General features: G+C 44.0%; 2 long non-coding RNA genes and 3 other non-coding genes across 6 annotated transcripts; 1 reads left to right on the forward strand and 4 right to left on the reverse strand.

The window, feature by feature from the left end:
- Positions 1-2,324: 2,324 nt before the first annotated feature.
- On the reverse strand, positions 2,325-2,515 carry LOC146420862 (U2 spliceosomal RNA). Its single transcript, XR_014848913.1, has one exon. It is a non-coding gene; the product is annotated as a U2 spliceosomal RNA (small nuclear RNA).
- Positions 2,516-4,787: 2,272 nt separating this feature from the next.
- LOC146420863 (U2 spliceosomal RNA) lies at positions 4,788-4,978 on the reverse strand. The gene has a single exon (XR_014848912.1). It is a non-coding gene; the product is annotated as a U2 spliceosomal RNA (small nuclear RNA).
- A 726-nt stretch (positions 4,979-5,704) lies between these two features.
- Positions 5,705-9,711, forward strand: LOC146420864 (uncharacterized). The gene is made up of 3 exons (XR_014848908.1): positions 5,705-5,792; positions 8,822-8,910; positions 9,301-9,711. It is a non-coding gene; the product is annotated as an uncharacterized LOC146420864 (long non-coding RNA).
- LOC146420865 (U2 spliceosomal RNA) lies at positions 6,447-6,636 on the reverse strand. Its single transcript, XR_014848911.1, has one exon. It is a non-coding gene; the product is annotated as a U2 spliceosomal RNA (small nuclear RNA).
- A 1,665-nt stretch (positions 9,712-11,376) lies between the features above and the next one.
- Positions 11,377-23,245, reverse strand: LOC146420866 (uncharacterized). Of its 2 annotated transcripts, none has more exons than XR_014848910.1 (3): positions 23,138-23,245; positions 15,284-15,395; positions 11,377-12,393 (listed from the first exon to the last, which is right to left on the reverse strand). It is a non-coding gene; the product is annotated as an uncharacterized LOC146420866 (long non-coding RNA). The 2 variants fall into 2 exon arrangements; XR_014848909.1 differs by lacking the exon at positions 23,138-23,245 and adding an exon at positions 22,033-22,068.
- Positions 23,246-23,601: the final 356 nt, after the last annotated feature.

Below are 23,601 nucleotides of genomic sequence, written 5' to 3' on the forward strand. Positions count from 1 at the left end.
TCACCCAAACGTTCATATCTCACTCCATCCACAAATTTCCCTCAAGACAGATACTTTGCAGTGACCTTCAGCCAGCTGATTACATCCAGGCAAAGTTATTATTAAGTCCTCTCACCTTCTGGGAGAGGTGTGTATGCACAGAAGCCGAAGCCTGCAGCTGCCCTCCAAGTTGTCCAAGCCTCAGCATGCAGCAGGCTGAGAGGATACGCTTGCAGGAAGCAGGTTTGTACCCAGTGTCCCCCCGCTCAGGGGGGAATGGGAGGCCTTTGCCTACATGCTGTCATCTCTGCTCACAGGCCATAATGCTGTGGGCTGCTGACCCATTCAGAATGAACAATTACACAACCAGTACCTCCCAAGAACCCCTTAGAGCCTCTTCCTCGCTTTTGTGTGACTCGGCTAAGCGGAATAGCACGTGGAACACACACGGTAAGTTACCCACCATATGAGCCATGCAGCATTTTGTGCCAAGGCTGACATAAACCCTACGAAGCCTCATGCAGTGCCTCACTGAGGGTGCAGGGGAGGAAGGTCAAGACAGTTACCCTTCGGTATTTAAAATGACAGATGTGCTTTCTTTCAGATGACATTGAAAGAACCAGTAAGGTTTCACTTCTTTCTTGCAGGCCACGCAAAAGCTAAATTTCTGTACATGCCTCTTCTAGGAGGTGCACTTCACGGCAGCTCTCAGAATGTAGCCGCACGAATCGGGTTTAACGCTGAAGCGTTTTTCAGCAGGCCACGTGTGCGTTACGCAGTCTACACACAGGTAATAACTAAGTTCAGGTATAAAGCTTAACACCTTATTTACTGTCCAGTATTTATAAAAATATTTGGAGAAACGTGTAGCAGTTTTGAGATCGGTATTGCCAAAGTTTGTAATGTAAGAAGTGGTAGCACCATCATCCAAACCTGTATTTTTTAAAGAATTTAAAATGATGGTGTTCTGGATTTAAATTGATACAGACCTTATCTGCAATTTTTTCTATGTATTCCTACAGATTTTACAAGCATGGGCAATCTTATGTAGGGGAAAGTAATTCATGAAGTTTTTCTATTATTTGTATCCATACCTGGAACTTTGTACGGTATAGAATGGTATTTTCCGGGTGCATTCTGTGACACGACAAGCAAGAGGGAGAAGCAGCACTTCAGGATTCGTTCCCCCATACTGATAATTGCAGTCCTTCCAATGTGCATTAAAACGAAGAGATATGAGAAGGTAAGAGCAGGAAGAAAAAGAGAAAAAAAAAACCATCGTGAGGTAAGGAACTCCTGCAATTTTTCTGTTGTCCATTTCTTGTTTTTTAGGGAAGGACACATATCCAGGTGGCCGCAGTTTGTCGCAGCAGAAGTAGTGGTCTTTTTGAGTTTCAGCAATAAATAATTTTTCACATGTTGTATGTGAAGTAGCTGAAACATGTTCCATAATTACAAAATCACAGGCTAAAACCACCTTTTTGTTAGATGTTGCAAACATTTTCTGTCTTGCAGCAAAGCTGTTTACTACCTTTATGGCTGGCCATTTATTCCCAAGCCACAGTATAGTACCCAGTGCCTTACGAATGCTGCTACCCAAGTGAAGGAGATGACTTAAGTATCTAGTAAGAAGAAAGTATACCAGAAAAAAGAGAATTGAAAGAAGCAGCCACTGTTGATACGGACCATCGTGGCGCTGCAGCCATCACGTCAGTCACAGACAGGCCTGTAAGAGTTTTCTGTAAACAGCGAGAATGAAGCTCAGAAGTGCTGTGGAAGCAGGTGGTTTGACTTGCTAAAGAATAGAAAGATACGTTAAGAATTGACATACTTACTCTCGCTCTCTCCACCATTCGGGTATTTCCGGTAGCACCTGCAGAAGCAGACTTGCGCTGTCCCTTTTCACTGTAACCTACTTATTAATCTCCCCGTTATTAGCGCCCTATAACAGAACCCCTGGGAGAGGCGGGGCTAAGGCACGAGATGTTGCGGGCGCTGAGGCAGAAGGACGGACGGGATCCACAACCTACAGCGCTGCCTTCGCGGCACCTTCGGAAGCGCCACAAACCTTTTGTCACATAATAACGTCCGATATTGCGACAAATATACATAGCAGTTAAGCAACCGCTCTCTCCTTGTGCTTTTTCACTACCGTAATGTCCCCGTGCGGGGTGCGCCGTTCCCGGAGGCACCGCATTGCCGGGAAGATGCACCGGGCGTGAGAGCGAGCTCCGGGATGACAGCGAGCCCCTGCCAGGAACTCGCGGGAGGAATACCCACAGACTTGTGACGTTTAGTGTTTCCGAATGCATTTAGTCTGCGTTTGGCAGTCGAAAGGTCCCCGGTGGGGATGCACCGCTGCCGGAGGCACCGCAATACCGGGACGATGTGCGGAGCCGAGGGAGCAAGCTTTGGACCCAACTCCCGAGCTCAAATACCCGCTTAACATAAAGTCCTCTCACCAAGGACGTACCCAAAACCGAATAAATAACTATAAACACTACACTCGATCTTAGCCAAACGGCCGAGCGGCGATGACAATCTCCTTCCCCCACTCCCGGCGGCACCCCGCTCGACAAACACACACCTCGCTGTCTCCCCCGCGCCGCCCCGCACCTCCTTTCCAGCAATTTAGAGACTCTTTCCCGCTGTGTTCCCGCACTGTCAGCACATGTTTCTGAAGCACTGACCCGAAATCACGGCGGTGCTCTGGGTCTCTAATATGCATCACCCCGCCGCTCCGGCCGGCCGTGCGGGAAGCTCGTGAGGCGCTGTGAGCTCCGGGAGAGGCGGAAAGGCTCGGGAGCTGCAGGAGATTTTTCATGGATTCTCGGCGCGGCCAGCGGGGCCGGACAGGCCGGCAGAGGCACGGCGAAGGTGCCGCGCTCGGGCTTTTGGCCGCTCGGACCATGCGGTTGGATTTGCCGAGCCGGGGCTGAGAGGAGCTGCGGGGATTTGTGTGGGGAAAAATGGAAAAAAGGTCTTTTTTCGGGGACTCAGGAAGGGCTTGAAACCCCATTTCCCCCCGCGCCCCCCGCGCACCGAGGCCTAAACTCTGCAAATCCCCCAATAAAGCTCTCAAGATGCTATTCGCGCCGCTAAGGACTCGAGTTTGCCTCACCGATCTTCATCCGCCATGATGCCGCCGATCGCTGCGCGCAGTGATCTAATTTGCATGGCCGGACCTCTTTTCCCCAGACGCCATTCATGCGGGATTGTGCTTTAATTTGCATGACCCCGCCCCTTTACCGAGACTGCAACTCGCGCCGCGTTTCGGCTAGTTTGCATAACCCCGCCCATTTTCCCCAAGATGCCGTTCGCGCACGAGGCAATCTAAATTAGCATAACCCCGCCCCTTTCTCCCAAGATGCCGTTCGCGCATGAGGTAATCTAAATTAGCATAACCCCGCCCCTTTCTCCCAAGATGCCATTCGCGCATGAGGTAATCTATATTAGCATAACCCCGCCCCTTTCTCCCAAGATGCCGTTCGAGCATGAGGTAATCCAAATTAGCATAACCCCGCCCCTTTCTCCCAAGATGCCATTCGCTCATGAGGTACTTTAAATTAGCATAACCCCGCCCCTTTCTCCCAAGATGCCGTTCGCGCATGAGGTAATCTAAATTAGCATAACCCCGCCCATTTCTCCCAAGATGCCGTTTGCGCATGAGGTAATCTAAATTAGCATAACCCCGCCCCTTTCTCCCAAGATGCCGTTCGCGCATGAGGTAATGGCGATATGCATAACCCCGCCCATTTCTCCCGGGATGCACCTCGGGCATGATGTAATCCAAATTAGCATAACCCCGCCTTTTCCCCCATGATGCCTTTCGCACATGAGGGAAGCTATATAGCATAACCTCACCTATTTGACCCATGATGCCGTTCGGGCATAAGGTAATTATAATTTGCATAAACATCCCCCCGGCCTCCCCCCCCCTCCTTCCCCCCCACCCCGCCGCAAACCCCGCCGACAGCCTCCTCATTTGCATTTCCCTCAGGAGGCGCGGCTCGGGCCCGGCCCGCCCTCTTTGCCGGGCGGGTTCGGGACAGCGGGGGTCGGGGGATCCTTCGCCCCTTTCTGGGGCTTTTCGGGGGCGGCAGAGGGACCCTCGGGGCTGCGGTAAGAGCAGGGGAGGGGGGAAATCCCGGGGAGGACACGGGGAACCCCCGAAAATCCCCCAAAATTGTCACATCGCCCCCAGAATTGCTGAGGAAACCGGGGAGGGTCGGGGGGGGCTTCAGGGAATTTTCCGGCTTTGGGGATTTCCGGGATCTCCTATGTCACCCGCAGGACCTCCCGGCCGCTGCCGAAGCGGCTCCGATGAGGTTTTGCACCTATTTTACCTCACAAATAAACAAAATCCGTGTTTTCAAAAAGAATCGAGATCTTTATTTGCATCGTAGCAACATCCGCGATCGAAGAGCTGCAAAAAAGAGACCCGCGCGGCTCCCCGCCCGCTCCTCACCTCCCTCACGGATTTATTTGGTAAAACTGCCCAAATCCCCTCCCCGATTCATTTAAACAACAGTATTATCCTTTATTTCCCTGAGAAAAAGTTTAAACTGACCCGGAAAGCGGCGAAATCACGGAGTTTAACCCAAAAGAGTGCGCGCGGGAGGCGCCGCCGTCTCGCGGCACCTGCGAGGGGAGAGGGGAGAGAATCAGCGCCGCCCGAGCCTGGCAGCCGCTCGGGAGGCGGAGAAGCGCTATTACAGCAGAAAAGGGTGGGCGATAGTGCGGGACAGCTTCGGCAATTCCCACTATTTCTGATTTTAATCTGTTTTTAACCGAGCCAAGGTCCCCGCCGGGGGTGCATCGGTCCCAAAGGCAATGCAATACCGGGACGATGCGCGGAGCGGAAAACACAAGCTCCAGATCTAACTCCCGAGCCCATAATCCCGCTTAATACAAAGTCCTCACATCGACACCATATCAGCTATTAAACTGATAAGAACAAATACTCCACTCCATCGTAACCAAAAGGCCGAGAAGCGATGCCAGTCTGCTCCCGCGCTCCCGCCCGCACCCCGCTCGCCTCATGCACAACTCACGGCGACCATTTCTCCGCCCTCCAGCTCTTTCCCAGCTCTTCCCGCGCCAATTCCCGCTCGCCTGCCCCCCTTTCCGCCGCGCTGCTGCGGCGCTGAGCCTCAAATCCCCAAAAATTCGTGACCGCGCCTCAATTTCCCGTGGTGCCGTTTGCTGAGCGAGTTCTTAAATTTGCATAGCCCCGCCCATTTCTCCCAGGATGCACTTCGGGCATGAGGTCATGCCGATTTGCATAACCCCGCCCATTTCTCCCAGGATGCACCTCGGGCATGAGGTCATGCCTATTTGCATAACCCCGCCCATTTCTCCCAGGATGCACCTCGGGCATGAGCTCATGCCTATTTGCATAACCCCGCCCATTTCTCCCAGGATGCACCTCGGGCATGAGGTCATGCCGATTTGCATAACCCCGCCCATTTCTCCCAGGAGGCACTTCGGGCATGAGGTCATGCCGATTTGCATAACCCCGCCCATTTCTCCCAGGAGGCACTTCGGGCATGAGGTCATGCCGATTTGCATAACCCCGCCCATTTCTCCCAGGATGCACTTCGGTCATGAGGTCATGCTAATTTGCATAACCACGCCCTCCTCCCCCAGCCGCCGCAAACCCCGCCCATAGCCTCCTCATTTGCATTTCCCTTACGAGGCGCGGCTCGGGTCCGGCCCGCTCTGCCGGGCGGGTTCGGGACAGCGGGGGTCGGGGGATTCCTCGCCCCTTTCTGGGGCTTTTCGGGGGCGGCAGAGGGACCCTCGGGGCTGCGGTAAGAGCAGGGGAGGGGGGAAATCCCGGGGAGGACACGGGGAACCCCCGAAAATCCCTCAAAATTGTCACATCGCCCCCAGAATTGCTGAGGAAACCGGGGAGGGTCGGGGGAGGGGGGGCTTCAGGGAATTTTCCGGCTTTGGGGACTCCCGGGATCTCCTAGGTCACCCCCAGGACCTCCCGGCCGCTGCCGAAGCGGCTCCGATGAGGTTTTGCACCTATTTTACCTCACAAATAAACAAAATCCGTGTTTTTAAAAAGAATCGAGATCTTTATTTGCATCGTAGAAACATCGGCGATCGAAGAGCTGCAAAAAAAAAGCCGTGCGGCTCCCCGCCCCGCTCCTCGCCTCCTTCACGTGTTTATTTCATAAAACTGCCCCAAATCCCCTCCGAGATTCATTTAAACAACATTAATATCCTCTATTACCCTGATATAAATCGGAAACCCCCTCAGAAAGCGGCGAGATCCCCGAGTTTAACCCAAATAGCACGCAAAAGCACAGCACCCTGCGAGGGGCAGGGAGGAGAGAATCACAGCCGCTCGAGCTTTGTAGCTTCACAGGGGTCGGGAGAGCTGCTGTTTACCTTTAAGTATGGATAATCACGTTCACTTGGATTTAAATGTGTTTTTAACCGACCAGAGGTCCCCGGCGGGGTGCACCGTTCCCGGAGGCACCGCAATACCCGAACCACGCGCGGAGCGGAGGGAGCAAGCTCCGGATCCAACTCCCGAGCCCAAAAATCCTGTAATATAAAGTCCTCCCATCGAGGCCGTATCAGATATTGAACTGATAAGAATAGATACTACACTTGATCTTAGCCAAAAAGGCGAGGAACGATACACAGGGAATTCCAAAGGCGGTCCCCAGCCGCTCTCGCCCCTGACTCGCCCACCGCCCTCGCGTTGTTCCCGAGCTCCTCCCACGCTGCATTCCGCGCTCCCCTGCCCGCGCCTCACAAGCACAGAGCCCTGGAACCCCGCAAATCTCACAGCCACCCTTCCGAGCAGCCCCTTTGTGCTGTGACTGTTGAATCCGCACAGCCCCGCCCCTGGCTCTCCCTCCCGTCCGCATTCGGGTACCGCCCCGGCAAAGAGGGGGCGCCGGGGGAGGCGCCGGGGGAGGCGCCGGGGGAGGCGCCGGGGGAGGCGCCGGGGGAGGCGCCGGGGGAGGCGCCGGGGGAGGCGCCGGGGGAGGCGCCGGGGGAGGCGCCGGGGGAGGCGCCGGGGGAGGCGCCGGGGGAGGCGCCGGGGGAGGCGCCGGGGGAGGCGCGGGGGGAGGCGCCGGGGGAGGCGCCGGGGGAGGCGCCGGGGGAGGCGCCGGGGGAGGCGCCGGGGGAGGCGCCGGGGGAGGCGCCGGGGGAGGCGCCGGGGGAGGCGCCGGGGGAGGCGCCGGGGGAGGCGCCGGGGGAGGCGCCGGGGGAGGCACTGCGGCCGCGGGGGCGGGCGGGAGCGGAGCCGCAGCTGCCGGTGCGGGTTGTGTCCCTGCAGGCAGCGGCAGCGTGTCTGTGAATCGTCCCCAAAGCCGCCTGCCTTCCCGCGCCCCGCTGAGCCTGCTCGGGTGTCTGTTGTGGGTTTGAGACAGGACCCTTGCCAGGAGGACGCACGAAAAAGGGTAAACAGGCTTTAAGCTTAAAGTTGCAAAAAGTGTTTAATTACTTAACAGAATTGGAGGATAGATGTAAGGTAAAAATATATTTTTATACATTATTTTGTTCACACCCCTCCCTCCCTCTTACGAACTTACAGTATTCACCCCCTTTCCTCCTCTACAATCCACGAGCCAGGTGGGGGGGGGGGCAGGGTGTGGGGTCTCTTTTCAGTTTACAGAGCAGATTTTCAAATTTACTCATTACTACAATTTTTCTACTATAAATACTCTTTATCTCTGCTTGTTTTTCTCTCTCTTCAGACAGTTTTCTGCTCTCACCCCTACCCTCTTAAGAAGCAGTCTCTGCACTCACCCCCCCCCCTTTTTTCTCTCTTTGCAAACTAGCAACACAGACAGGGGGCAGGTTGAGGGGTCTTCTGGTTAGTTTAATCAGGAAAAGAGGTTTTCTACTTAGCCAGGGGTCCTTCTCACGAGAGACAGTCCTCTAGGAACTTCTTTGGTGTGGGTCCAATCTCATGAGCAACATCCCGCCCGAATTTTTGTTGTAACATGAGTTTTTTGTCTATAAGGTGCTGTGCAGACTCTCCCGAGCTGAGGTTAGGCTGCTTCTATGCCAGGAGCAAGGCTTATCTCTCTCAGTTAAGGCCTTTTGCAGTTTTAACTCTTAGATGAGACTCCCACTGGTTTACAGTCTTTTTTAGGCATCTACCTCCTCCTCTGGAGAGAGCTGTGGGTGTATTTTTGCATCTTTACAGATTTCATGGGTTGCAGGAGGAATTTCTGACTCCCCCATAGTTTCTATTACGGCTAGCAGAAAGTTTCAGCTCTGGTGCTGGAAGCACTGGAGCACTTCTTTCTCCCCGCTTCTTCACTGACTTTGGCACTTTCTATGCTGTTCTCCCTCACATATTTTCACCTGCACCTCCTCCTCCTCCAACTACAAAGTGAAAGAAGTGCGCGCCTGCTTTGTTTTGACTTTTTTTTAAATATGTTTTCACAGAGGCGTAACTAGCACCTTTAATTGGCCCAAACTTGGCCGGCAGCATGTCTATTACTTTCAGAGCCATCAGAGATTGGCTCTGCTGGACTTGATGTAAAAACTTCCAGAACTTGCACTCAGGACACACAGGAGCCATTTTTGTGCTACACCCCACCCCTCAGACACCTCCCTAGGCCTACTAGAACAGCTTCTGAGGGGCTCAAATTTCTCTTAGATGTTAAAAACACTTCGCTGATGTTTTGGGCCAATCAAAACCACCACAGTGTCCCAGCGGGGTCCTGTCAGGGACAGATCACCTTTGCTTTTTCTAAGGTCTGTGATGAATAGTTTAGAAAAGTGGCAGCGAGATTTTTCGTAATTGTAATTTATTTGCGTTTGAAGTGTGAAGCGTGTGTCATTGTTTTGTGCTTTTTAGCAGTTTCCATGCTAGGATAAATGCAGTGGAAGAAGGCAAATGAAGCCAAGAGGCTGGACTAGGATGCTGCAGGCCCATGACAAGCACAGGTCAGAAAATAATTAAAACCCCAGGTTATAAAAATACCAAAGTAAAAGCCCAAAGGGTATTGTGAGCTGCTAGACTGTGCTCAGAGAAATCCCAAACACCTGTCCTGTTTTCCTATTGTCAGTTGAACATGCAAAAATATAAGAGTTGCCCCAAGGATCCTGTCAGTGGGAGGTGGTCATGGGATAAGCTGTTTTTGAAGGCATTTTCCACACCCTTAAAAGTGTGGATAGGTGTAGCGTTCGGTACGAGCCGGGCTGCAGTTGCATTCCAAAAAGTGTGTTCTTCGGTCACTAAAATTTCTGGGTTTTTGGTTGGTTTTCCTGAAAAATGCCTTGTATCCCTCTGAGCTTTGCTTTGCAAAGCACTGAATGATTTGTATGGTTCTGCAGGGACCTCTGCCTGGAATGTCCTGGGTGTCCCGGTTCAGCTGCCTAGGGTGGCACGAAGGTGGTGCTGAAGATGCCAATCATCACCGGCCTGGATAAATTTTGGCTGCAGGAGCTGCCAGCAGCAGGCTGTTCAGAGCCAGAGCTTGCCAGGATGGCAAGACTGTCATTGTTGCAGTCCCCAAAGCAGTATCCAACGTGAGTAGTTGCAGAGCTCTCTAAAAGAAGTGTGCCATTTGTTACGGTTTTGGGCCCAGTGGGTCTAAGGTGGCTTTTATTAAACTGGAGAGCTGGATTTTTTAGTCCTGCTGAGAGAGTTCAGCGTCACCTTATGAAGCAAGGAAAAGCTGCGTGGTAAGCGCAGGCTGATGCAATTTATTTTAGCTTATTACTCCCCATGATTCCTTTAATAAATAAACTCCCAATGAAAAGTGTGAATGTGTTAATTATTTCTCTGTTTGATCAGCAATAGAATGCATTAGTAAACATTTGTGGGAGAGGCATGGGGAGCAGCAGAAGGGAGAAGGGTGTGGGAGACAGAGCCCGGTCCCAAGGTGGGTTGCTGGCGGTGGCATAGGAGGGGATGTCAGAGAGATACAGGTAAATGTGTACAGGGTGCAGAGCCCCAGGGTAGTGCCTCTGCTGGGGGAGTGAGAGCATGTCCAGGATAGGTGGGGTATGGAGCAGTGAGCCCTAACCGGGATGGGGGGTGAACCCGTGGGCCACGGGCAGAGTCCTGGCTACCATGTGAATTGTTAGCACACAAGGTTAGTGGAGCCGAAGGTCACCCCAGGAGAGGTGCAGCCCCCAGTCCCTATTGCTGAGTCCCACCACAGGCTTACAAAACCAGGATTTGGGCTCCAGAGCTGACAGGTGTCGTGTTGTCCAGGGCAGCACTTGGCACCACAGGGCTGTAGGGGGCTGTGGAGCGGGTGGGGGGCCGTGGCCCGTTAGCTGAAAGGAAGGATGAGTGAGAGGTATTGAGGGCAGTGGGTGATGCAGCACCCTGCATCCCAGAGTCCCATCCAAACCCACCGCTTTCAGAGTGTGCCTAAGAACATCTGCCATGTAATCTTGTGCCTGCAGGAGGAATTTTTGCCAGGGCAGCTGTGTCTAACCCCAAGGTGAACCTATATCCCATACGGGCCTAGGTAGGATCTGGGCTGGTGACAGCCGTGGTATAGTTGCCTGTGATCCCCCAGAACCCAGATTTGAGGTCAGAATTTGCAATTTTTGTAATGTAAGAAGGGGTAGCACCAAAGCCAGAAGTTTTTAAAAGTTCAAAGTGTGTCTGTTCAGCATTGAAATGGATACATACTTGATCAGGAGAGTTTTTTAATGTATTTTGTTAGATTTTACAGACATGGGGAATTTCTTTGAAGGCATAGAATTTCATTTATTTAGTGTATTGTTTGTATGAATACCCGGAGGTTTTCTACAGCTACAGAGCGGCATCTCGCGTCTGGATTTTGTTCCACGGTGAGCCAGAGGGAGAAGCAGCACTTCCCAAATTCTTCTGGAGCAGTGGTAATTGCAGTCCTTTAAACATGCATTAAAAAGGCAACATGTGAAATGGGAAGAGCAATTAGGAAAAGAGGAAAAAGAAATGTTGAGCTAGGGAGGTGTTGTCATTTTTCTGCTGTTCCTTTATGACAGTGATCTTGTAGGCAGTAAGAAAAGTATTAGGATTTGAATAACGGAGGGTATGAAATGGAGCTAAAGTGTAGGTAAGGAAAGGAAAATGTTATTGTAAAATCTTCCTTGGGGCACCATGCAGATGAGGCAGAGAGAGAAAGAGTAATGTGTGTCCTGCATAAGCTTGTCCATGCAAGGCCAAAGCAGATAGAAGATTTTAAAGTGCAAACACAAGTGTTGTGTATATAAATGAACCAATTAAAGAGCTTAACTTATAAGGCAGGATGATATATAGGACAAAATGTAAAAAAAGAATAAATAGATCTATTAGCTGTTCTGTACAAAGTCTAATCAGATATTAGATATTAATGTAAAGAGAGGTTTGATATGAGTAGATGTGTAAGGTTAGAGTGTAGAAGTCTGACGTAATATTGAATTGTCAAAATATACAAGTTGAACATTGTAAATATGTGGCTTGTGTCTTAGGAGAGGTTCCGTAAGTGTCAATGGATTTGTAAGTATTTTCTCTATAATAAGTGCAAATAGATATAATGTAAATAGATGAGTGTAAGTATATAAAAGTTTAGGGGGTGGGAATAAGAAAACAGTTTTGAGAAAAGGTTTCGTTGTATCGCTTCATAAATAGTGGAAGATTTCCGTTTCTCAGAAGGTCCAAACAGTAGAATGTTTTTCATAGAGCGCACAGACCGATGCAGCCAGAATCCAAAAGTGTGCAGATTGTCAGGGGCATAAAGAAAATCCAAAAGCCATAATTTTCATGTTGAGGAAAAGCACTGGAGCGTCCTCACATGTAGAATTTTGAAAAAGCAACCTCCTTGTCTGGAAATTTCACATTCTAGATACGGAAAAAAGCACCAGGCTGCCAAACACAGCAGGGTGTGGTGACAGTCGGTCAGTTTGGAGGTATGGCCGTGGGTGATCTGGTGCTGGGGCAGTTAGACAGCAGGGTGTGGTGACAGTGGGTCAGTTTGGAGGTACGGTCGTGGGTGACCCGGCGCCAGGTCAGTTAGCCAGAGCGCTTTGATTATCGTGGGTGCATCTGCTGCCACCGGTTACCTGGGGAGTTCCACTGCTGCTGGGGAGTTCCACTGCTGCTGTCATTGCCACCACGGGCCTTGGCCTCGTCCTGGCTCAGAGGTCGTTCTTCCTGGCTTTTCTTTGCCGCCTCCCCAAAGTGCTGCTGCCTCCCTCTCCACCCTGCCCTGCTGTGGCCAGCTGCAGCGTGCAGAGGGTGTTGTGGCTGTGCTCTGCCGGGTTCCCTGTGTGGAAGCAGAGAAGCTGCAGTGGTGGCAGCATCAGTCCTTGCAGGAGATGCTGCATTCATTGGGGTCAAGTGGCTGTCTTGACAGGGGTGAAGATTCTTGAGAGCTCTTATGCTGTCAGGTACTCCCCAGAGCGTGTCCTCGAGGTAGAGCAAAGGAGATGTGGCCACGGTCATTGCTGTGGGGGAAGAAGAGATTTGATGTGGTTATTGTCCTCGCTTCCTTTAATATCAGTAGTGCAGTATTTCTATAGATGTGGTGTCCTGAAGCAGGAGTTACAGGTGTTGTTGTGGGTAGTGAATAATTGAAATGAATGTAAAGAATGGATTGTTATGATTGCTATCAGTATAGCTTGGTGTTCTTAGTCCCACAGCAGGTTTGTAAAAGGTTCAAACAGTCCTTTTTTTTCCCAGAAAACCTGACTGAGTGGAGTGAGGTAACACAGAGGCGATATAGTGTATCTTGAGGCTCGTTATGAAGTGTTGTCAGATGGTTTTTACGATGTGAGGAGGCATTTGCCACGGTGTGCAGGTCAGAAGGGTGGAAAAGTTTGTTACGTGTGTAAAAGAGGCACCGTTTGCAGCCAGGTTCCAAATGTGGTATTGTACCTGAAAAGTGTGCATGCTGCAGGAATCCTGTCAGATGAAAGGTGTAAAGAAGCAGAGCTCTGTGTGCACTTGGATTCCTCCAAACTGCCTATCTTACACGAGAGTGGTGATGTGCCATTCCCATGGAAAAGAGCCATTGTTGCCCCCAGGTTCCCATGGGGAAATGTGGGATTTTGTATTGTAAAGCTGTGCAAATGTCAGGATTTGTGCCAGACAGAAGCTGCTAGGAGGTCGGCCTGAGGCTGGCCTTGGACTCCTGGGTGTGTTGTGCCCAGTGTGTGCTAGCTGTTGAAAAGAGGCAGTGGTTTGAGCCAGGTTTGATCAGCAGGAAGAGGGAGGGAGATCACACTTATGAGCAATGATGAAAACCTTTTCAGGGAAGAGATGTCAGAGTCCTATTTCAAAGAATAAGTATCTTGTGTGGCTTACGTGGCAAATAAGAAAAATAGATGAAGGACGTCTTGCCACTGAATTCTAAAGAAGTCAACAGTGAAGGTGCTGACATATAAACCTGAGTTTTCTCCCTAGGTTTTGAGAAGGATCCCTGTCAGACTGCAGCATCTCAGGCTAACCTAATACCAGAACTGTGGTGACCAGAGAGGTGTTAATTGCATAAAGGGAAGCAAAGTATTGCTCATATGTTTTGGTCACAGTGACATGAGTTCATCCACACCAAACAGTTCTATCAGAAGCGTGGCCTGGGCTGCCCACATGTTCAGATGGAACAATTGTACAACCACCACCTGCAAATGTTCCCTTTGGGATAATATTTTTTAAACTTTTTTTACTTTTTTTTTTACTTGCTTCTCTCTGATCTGGCCGAATGGTACAGTGAGTGGAACAGAGGCTGAGAATCGGCCACCATGTGAGCTGTGTGGCATTTCCTACTGTGGTTGAAGTAAACCTTCTGAACCATATTTCAGTGTGTCATACAGGGAACAGGGGAGGATGGTTATTGCAGTTATTGTTTCCTCAGCAACATGAGATATGTTATTCCTTTAACATGGCATTGAAAGAGTTAGCAAAACTATTTTTTTTTCTCTTAGGCCATTTGAAAGCCAAATTTCTGTACATGGATAATTGATGAGGTGCAGTTCTGTAAGGCTCATGTAACGGAGCCTTACGAATCAGAATTAATCCTGAAGTGTATTTCTGCAGGCTATGCACGTGGTATGCAGTTCACACACAGGTAATAAGCATGTGCAGGTATAAGGCTAAGCACCTTATGTACTGTCCAGTATTAGATAAAATATTTGGAGACATGTGTACCAGTTTTGAGGTCAGCATAGCCACATTTGTAATGTAGGAAGTGGTAGCAACATCATCCAAACCCTGAAGTTTTCAAGAGTTTAAAGCGATGCTGTTCTGTATTGAAATTGATACAGACTTGATGTGCCAATATTTCTATGTATGAACCCAGATTTGCAAAGCATGGGAACTGTTCTCCAAGGGAAAGTATTTCATGAATTTTTTCTACTCTTTCTAGCCATACCTGGTGGTTTGTGCACCGATGGACCGGCACCTTCCGACTGGATTCCGTGCTCTGATGAGCAAGGTAGGGAAGCAGCAGTTCACAAGTCCTTCTGCAGCAGTGAGAATTGCAGGCCCTTAAAGGTGCATGGAAAAGAGCAGCTATGAGATGGGAAGAGCAAATAGATAAAGAGTGAAAAACAACATCTTGAGCTAGGGAAGTTCTACAATTTTTCTGTTGTCCATTTATGATTGTGCTCTTCCACGTACTAGAAAAAGTTTCAGGATGTAAAGAATTTAGAGAATGAAATGGAAATGAAATAGAGGGTATCAAAGCAAAAAGGCCCTGCTAAATATTCTTTGGGAAACTATGGCCATGAATGAGAGAGAGAAAGAACAAGGAGTTTCCTGAATGAATTTACAGAAAACAAATCCCAGTGCCTCTTTCTAGGTAAGTGTGGACATTGGCTATGTTGTAAAAGAGGAACTGTAATTTTCAGAAGTATGCAGAGGTATGAATAAAAAGCTCTAACCAAGTGCAAAATGTCAGAGGATACAGGCTTCCAAGCTTCCCTCAGGTGCAGTTTTCTGTGCTTGGTACCAGCAAGCCAGGGAAGAGGGAAAGAACTTTGAGTTTTTTTTCCTTAGGGAAGGACATGTGTCCAGGTGCCTGCAGTGCATTGTTGCTTCAGAAGTGTCGTTTTTGAGCCTCACTATCAGTAAGAAGTAATTGTTCACGTGTTGTTGCTGGAGTAGCTGAAGCATGTTCCGTAATTACCAAATGCAGGCAAGCCAGCTCTTGCAGGAATATTGAAAAGATCATCTGCCTTGCAGCAAAGCTGTTGTCTACCTTTCTGGGTGGACATTTATAGCCAATGCCCAGTACACAGTGCCTTCCGAATATAGTTATGAAAATGAAGGAGATGACCTAGATAGATAGTAAAAAGGAAGTGTTGCATTGAAGAAAGGATAATTGAAGAAAGCACCCACCTTTCATGTGGATCATCACAGAGCTGTAGCCACAATGTCAGGCCTGTAAGAATTTCTTGCCAAGAGTCAGAATGGAGTTCAGAAGTGCTGTAGAAGCAGGTGGTTTGACTTGCTAAAGAAGAGAAAGAAATGATATGAATTTACCCAATGTGGAAGGCTTTGTACATTTTTTTTCTTTTTGCAGGTATTAATGTAGTGTCCTGCAACAAGAAAAAAAGGGTAGGGAGGGGTCAGGCAATAAATGTGTTTTGGGTTAATGATACAACTTTTTTTTTTTTTGAGAGTGAAGGGTTTTGATATTTTTTTTTTTATTTTTAATAGAATTTTTTAGATGGAAGTGAAGAAAAAATTATTTATTTAATAAAATTACGCAGAGTGTTTTATAAGGCACAGGGGAAGGGAAAAAAATAAGGTGAAAGGTAGTTATTTAATTTGATTAAAAAGTGGTTTTTTTAGACATAGTTTTTTTTTTTTTTTTTTGTTCCCCACCCGGGGCCAGGTGGAGTTTTTTTGGAGAGTTTTGTTGTTTTTTGGGTTTTTTGGGTGTTTGGGTGGTAAAGTAGATTGAAGAGAAGGGGTTTAAATGAGGAAAAAGAAGAAGAATGGAAAAAATGGGAATAGAGTTTATTTTGATTTTTGTTTAGTATGTAGTTTTTGCTGGGTGATGAATTTTTTTTTGGAGTAAGGTTTGGAGAAAATGTTTTTAAAATAACTTGTGGTTTTTTTTGTGGCTGGGTGTAGTTAAAGAGATAGGATTATATATTTTTATATCTTTTTTTTTGGGGTATATAAGTCAATGATAGGGGATAAAGGATTATTATATTATTAATTTGAGATATTTTATTTTTTTATTTTATAGTGTTGGTTTAAGGTTTATTTTAATATTTTTTAATTTTAAATATATATATATATACACATATATATATAAAATTATGTATAAATAATGTTATGAATGGTGAATGGTGGTATGTTGTTATTTTAATTTTATATGTGGTTTTTATTTAAAATTAAATTTTTTTGAGGGATATATTGTGTTTTTTATTTTTTTGTATTATTTATTAAGTATATTTTGGTTTTTGGGTAAAGATAATTTTATGGATGGGTTTGTTTTTATGTGAGGTAGAATTAATTTAGATAGTTTTTTTAACAAGTTTTTGGTATGTATTGTTGGGATTTTATTTTTATTTATTGTATGTAGAAGTTTAGATTGGGTAGGATTTGTTTGGTTGATGGAGCCTCGGGTATTGATTAATTAGGTGGTTTTTGTTAAATGTTGTTTTTAATTTTTATAAGTTTTTTTATTTAATGTTTTTAGGGTGGTTTTTAATAGTTTATTATATTGTATTATTTTGTTAGTGGTTGGTGTATGATAGGGAATGTGGTATATTTATTTAATGTTATGGTTTTTAGTTTAGTTGTTTATGAGGTTATTTTTAAAATGAGTTTTGTTATTTGATTTAATTTTTTTAGGGGTATTATGTTTTTATAGGATTTGGTTTTTAAGGCCTAGGATGGTGTTATGAGTAGTGGTATGAGGTATAGGGTAGGTTTTTAGTTATTTAGTGGTGGTTTTTATTATTGTGAGTATATAGTGTTTGTTATGGTGGGTTTGAGGTAGTGTGATGTAATTAATTAGTTAGGTTTTTTTATATTTATATTTTGATTCTTTTTTATTATATTATAGGGGTTTTATTTGTTTGGTTTGTTTGATGGTAGTATATGTTTTATAGTTATGGATAATTTGAGAGATGTAGTTTATGGTTAGATTTATTTTTTGGTTTTGTGTTTATTTATAGGTGGTATTTTTGTTTTGATGGTTTGAGGTATTATGGGTTTATTGAGTTAGGAATAAATTTTTTTTATGTTGTTAATTTAAGTTTATTTGGGATATTTTTATTTTTGTAGTTTGATTTATTTGTTTATTGTTTTGGTGTTTTTTATTAGTTTGATTTTTGGGGATATGGGTGTTTATATGGTGGATTTTTATAGGTAGTTTTTTTGTTTGGTTAGCGATGTTTTTTTATTTTTTAGTTGTTTAAATTGGTTTTTTTATGTTGTTAATTAGGTTTTTTTTATTTTTTTAGTTAATTTTATAGAGTATTGGTTATTATTTATGAATTAGTATAAAGGTAGAGTTTTGGTTATTTTTTTTAGTAATGTTTAGGGTTAATTGAATGGTTCTGAGTTTAGTGAATTGGCTTGATTTACTTTTTTTTTTTTAGTTTTTGTAATTTGTTGTGTGGGGTTTTATACAGTTGTTTTTTATTTTTGTTTTGTTTTTATAAGATGATAGGAATTATTAGTGAAAAGAGTGTACTGTGTTTCATTTGTTGGTAGTTGGTTGTATGGTGGGGTTTTTTTTTGCATGGGTTATTTGTTTTAGTTTTTTTTTTTAGTTAGATTAAAATTTTTATTTTTATGTTAATTTGTAATTATTTTTAAAATTTTAGGGTGATTTAGATTTTTTTATACGGGTGCGCTGTGTGATAAGGGTAATTTATTTGCTTTATGTGCTATTGGTGGTATGATGAGTAGAGGGAATTTTTGTTTTAAATATTTATTTTAGTATTGGTAGTTGAGGTGTTAGGAGGAGTTGTGTTTTTGTGTTAATTATTTTTGAGGTAGTTTGGATTTTTTTATATGTTGTTAGGATTTTTTTTTTTGTTGGGGTGTAGTTGGTTTTAGATTTTTTGTAATTTTGGTTTTAAAATTTTAGTGGTTGGTTTTGGGTTTTATTAGGTATTTTTGTTAAAGGTTTTAGGATAGGTTATGGTTTTTAGTTGTAGAGTAAAGTACATTTTTTACTTTTGGTTTTGTTTTGATTGGGTTAAGGGTTATTGTATGAGTAATTTTTTGTTTGATTTGAGTGAAGGTTTGTTGTTTAGGGTTTTAGTGGAAATTATTTTTTTTATGGGTAATTAGGTAGAGAGGATTTATAATTTGGCTGTACTCAGGGATGTGTATTTTTTAAAAGTTTATAGTTTTTAGGAAAGTTTGTGGGGTTTTTTTGTTGGTTGGGGGGATATTGTGATGATTTTATTGATAATTTTAGTAGGAATTTGATGTTGTTTATTTTGTTATTTTATTTTTAGGAATTGGATTTTTTTGGTAGGTTTTTTGATTTTGTTTTTTTTATAGTGAAATTGGTTTTTAGGAGAATTTGGATTTTTTTTTTTTTTTGTGTTTTTTTATATAATGATGTTATTAATGTATTGTAAATGTTTTGGAGTTTTATTTTTTTTTTTAATGTAGTTTGGATTAGTTTATGATAAATGGTGGGATTGTGTTTTTATTTTTGGGGTAATTTGTTTTAGGTGTATTGTATGTTTTTTTTAGGTGAAAGTAAATTGAGGTTTGTATTTTGTTGTTAGAGGAATGGAGAAAAATGTATTTGTAATGTTAATAGTAGTATATTATTTTGTTGCTTTGGATTTTAGTTTATATTGGAGTTTTAGTATGTTTGGTATAGTAGTATTTAGAGGTGGAGTTATTTTATTTAAGGTATGATAGTTTATAGTTAATTTTTTTTTTTTTTTAGATTTTTGTATAGGTTAGATGGGGTTGTTAAAGGAAGAATGGGTTTTGTTGATTATTTTTTGGTTTTTTAGTTTATGGATTAGTTTGTGAATGGGAATTACGGTATTACGAGTTGTTTGGTATTGTTGGCGGTGTATAATTGAGGTGTAATTGGTATTTGTTGTTTTTTTTTTTAGGAGTTTTATTGTAGATGGGTTTTTTGATAGTTTAGGTAAGGTGTTTAATTGTTTTATGTTTTTTGTTTTTACAGTAGTTATTTTAAATGTTTATTTGAGTTTTTTTGGGTTTTTGAAATATTTATTTTGGCGGAAGTTTATATTTAAAATATATGGAGTTTTTGGGTTAGTTATAATGGAATGGTTTTTTTATTTTTTTTTAGTTAGGTTTATTTTAGTTTTTATGAGGGTTAAGTTTTGTGATTTTTTTGTAATGTTGGAAATAGAAATAGGTTTTGTTTTTATATGTTGTGATGGTATTATTGTGTATTGTGTATTAGTGTTAATTAAAGTTTTGTATTTTTGTGGTTTTGATGTGTTAGGTTATTGAATTTATACTGTTTAAAAAATTTGGGTTTTTTTGGTTTTTATTTGGTTAGAGGTAGGGTTTTTTTAATTATGGTGGGTATTTGTGTTAGAGGTTTTTTTAAGGGAATTAGATATATTGAGTTATTTTTTTTTTGGTGGAGTTTTTTTTTTGAGTTTTTTTTTTTTTTTAATTTACGTATTTGTTGTGTTAGGATAGCAGTGGGTTGTTTATTTTATTTGTTTATGTTTTTTTTATTGTTATATAGGAAATATTATAATTTATGTTGAGGGATATATTTAGTTTTTATAGCTGAGGAGTGTTTGCGTGGGGTAGTAGAATTTTTGGTTTGTATTGTTGAGATTTGGAGAAGGTTGTTTTAAATTTTTTTATTGAGTTTTTTATGATTTATTTTATTTTATTTTTTAGTTTTTGTAGATTTGTTTTTATAGTTGAGATTTTTGTATTTATTGGGTTATGTATGATATTTGTATATGTTTGGAGTTTTTTTGTTATATTATGTATAGTTTTATGTTTGTTATTTTGTTTTATAATGGTTAAAGTAGAAGTATATTTTGATGGTTTAAGTTTTAGGAGTTTTTGTTATATTATAGGTGTATATTTTATTTTATTTGGGTTTATAATTGGATTTGGGTTTGTTATGTTTTTTGAGAAGATAATTTTTATTATTGTTATTTTTTTAAGCGTTGAATTTTTTGTTTTATAGTTTTTTATTGAGTTTGTTGTGAATAGAGATTGTTGGGATGTAGGTATTTTTTTTTTGTAGTTTTGATAGTTCGTTTTTAGAGGTTGTTGTAGTTAGGTTTATTTTGTATAGTTTGGTTGATATTTGGGTTACGTGATATAGTTTTTAAATGTTTTGTTTTAGTAGGATTTAGAAGTGTAATATTGTTTGTAGTATTTTAAAGATGGATTAATTAATTAATTATAGATTTATTATTTTGTTGGATATAATTTTTTTTAGGTTGTGAAGGTTTTTTATATTTATGGATTTAATAATGATTTTTGATTTAGTTGTTGGTTTTGAGGGTCCCTCCCTATTGTTATTTGGGTGATTAGTTTTAAATTGGGTTTTTTTGTTTTTTGTAATAGGAGTAATTGTTATTGGTTTAGGTTTTTTATTTTTTGTTTTATAATATTTGATAGTGTATGATAAGTATATGTTAGGGTTTAATATATTGTATTGTAGTTGTTTTTGTATTTTTTTTTTAGATTTTTTTTACTTTAGTTGGTTTTGGGATTTGTTTAGGGGGAAATTTTTAGTTTATTGGATTAGAGAATTTTTTTAAAGTTTTATTTATGTTTTTTTATATTTTATATTATTTAATTTTTTTTATATTTGGATTAGGTGTTTGGTTTTGTTTAGTTTTTTTTTTTTTAGTTTTTATTTTGGTAAAATTGAATATTATATACATGGAAATTTTTAGGTAAAGTATTTGTATAATTAAGTTAATGGTTTTTTTAACATTTAGGAAAAATTGAATATTTTTAAAAGTTGATATACTAGATTTAAAGGGAAAGAGATGGGTGAGGAGTTAGGAAGTTTCACTCTACTTTTTTAACAGGTTGGGTAATATTATTAATAAAACTCTAAAACAGGTTACTAAAACTAGAGGAGGAAATTAACAGAGCATGTACATCTTTAACTGTTTTTCATATTTTTTTACAGATTGTTAGTATTACACACATTACTATAACAAGTTGGAGTTGTGTCTCTGATTGGTGGAAATTATACATTAGGGACAGGATTGTTTTTACTTGTTGGTAGGGAAATAAATTTATGTGCTAAACAGTATTATATTAAATAATTTTTTATCAAACAGCATAGTGATTATTGATGGTTGTAATTTAATATCAAGCGTTTAAAACTAGAATGTAATTATTAGGGGTTCTTTTTTACTTTTTTTAATTTTATAAAAGGTGTAGAACAAGTAATTAAGGCCCCGTAAGTTGGGCGCCAAATATGTCGCGGGTTAATGATAAGATTTTCTTTTTTTTGAGAGTGAAGGGTTTTGACACTTTTTTTTTTACTTTTAACAGAATTTTTTAGACGGAAGTGAAGAAAAAATTATTTATTTAATAAAATTACGCAGAGTGCCTTATAAGGCACAGGGGAAGGGGAAAAAACAAGGTGAAAGGCAGTTATTTAACTTGATTAAAAAGTCTTTTTTTCAGACGCAGTTTTTCTCTTTTTCGCCCCCCACCCGGGGCCGGGTGGAGCTTTCTGGAGAGCTCTGCTGTGTTTTGGCTTTTTTGGGTCTCCGGGTGGTAAAGCAGATCGAAGAGAAGGGGTCCAAACGAGGAAAAAGAAGAAGAATGGAAAAAACGGGAATAGAGCTCACCCTGACCTTTGTCCAGCACGCAATTTCTGCCGGGCGACGAATCCTCCCCCGGAGCAAGGCTTCGAGAAAATGTTTTCAAAACAACTCGCGGTTTTTTCTGCGGCTGGGTGCAGTTAAAGAGATAGGACTACACATTTTTACACTTTTTTTTTTTTTTTTTGCATATAAGCCAACGATAGGGGATAAAGGATTATCATGCTGGACGGCACCCCATTTTCGGAGCGGTCCGTGGGGAGTGGTGTCCCGCGGGGCCCCGAGCCGGCGGCGCCGCTCTCCCTCCCCGGGCTGGGGGCCGCCGGGTCAGCCCCCCCCCGCCCCCGCTCCGACCTGTGTCGCCGCCGCCGCCGCCGCCGCCATACGCTGCGTGCCGAGGGCCTCTTTTGAGGAACCGGAAGAGGCGGGGGGGGGGCCATATAGTCGACCGCGCCGGTGCCCGCCCCGGCACACGCGGATCCCGCCAGCCCCACGCGCCGTCCACAGCACCGCACGCTTCAGCAGAAGCCCGCAAAGCCCGGAAAATGCTGCGGTGGCACCCTCGGACTCCGCATTTTGTTCAGGCGGCACAGTAGACGCATATTGCCTCAGAGAAGACCCCGCGGCCGCCCTTTTTGAACTCGGCAACACTGCGCATGTGCGAACGATGCCGACGCCATTTTGGTAGTCCAATGCACTGCGCATGTGCGAACGATGCCGACGCCATTTTGGCACTCTACTGCACCGCGCATGTGCAAATGATGCCGACGCCATTTTGGTAGTTCACTACACTGCGCATGTGCGAACGATGCCGACGCCATTTTGGTAGTTTACTGCACTGCGCATGTGCGAACGATGCCGACGCCATTTTGTTAGTTTACTGCACTGCGCATGTGCGAATGATGCCGACGCCATTTTGGTAGTTCACTGCACTGCGCATGTGCCAATGATGCCGACGCCATTTTGGTAGTTCACTGCACTGCGCATGTGCGAATGATGCCGACGCCATTTTGGTAGTTCACTGCACTGCGCATGTGCGAATGATGCCGACGCCATTTTGGTAGTTCACTGCACTGCGCATGTGCGAACGATGCCGACGCCATTTTTGTAGTCCAGTGCACTGCGCATGTGCGAAATAGGGGCGCCGCCATATTAATGGACGCGCCTGTGCTTTTCCGGCCGCCGCCATCTTTTGTACGGAACAAATCAGGACCCCGCGCTATAGGTGACTACTTTATGCGCCTGATCGAAATTAAAAACTCGTATTTCGCGCTTTTGGGACATTTATGCACTCAGCAAACAGCTGCAGGGGCGTCCTCTATACTGTCCGCGTCGCCCACGGGCGGCGGCAACCGCGCGAGCGGTGGGAAAAAACCGGAATTTGCCGATCGCTTTCGGGACAAAATGGCGGCCCCGCCGAACCGCAGCGCGCACACCCGCCCCAAAGACCACTCCGCACCTGTCCGCAGCGCCGGGGAAGCCCGCCAAGCAGCCGAATCGCCGTTTTCGGGGTCAGGACTTCGCGGCCGCCATTTTGGTAGTCCAGTGCACCGCGCATGTGCGAAACGGGCGCCGCCATATTAATGGGCGCGCCTGTGCTTTTCCGGCCGCCGCCATCTTTTGTACGGAACAAATCGGGACCCCGCGCTACGGGTGAGTACTTTAAGCGCCTGATCAAAATTTAAAACCTGGATTTCGAGCTTTTGGGACATTTCTTCATTTGCAAAGCAGGGTCCTGGGAATTACAATTGCTCTGTTACATCATAGTAAATGTGCACACTCAGCTAGAAGTAGGCACTGGGAATTGTCTTCTGTGACTTCATTCAGGAAACTGCTGCTTCTTTCTCTCTTTCATGCATAGGCACAGTTTCCCACAGAATATTTACCACTGGTCTTTTGCTTTCATCCCCCTTCTATTTTATT

Source organism: Lichenostomus cassidix, unplaced genomic scaffold (genome assembly GCF_008360975.1).
Source record: "Lichenostomus cassidix isolate B80296 unplaced genomic scaffold, HeHo_3.0 HiC_scaffold_637, whole genome shotgun sequence".
NCBI lineage: Eukaryota > Metazoa > Chordata > Aves > Passeriformes > Meliphagidae > Lichenostomus > Lichenostomus cassidix.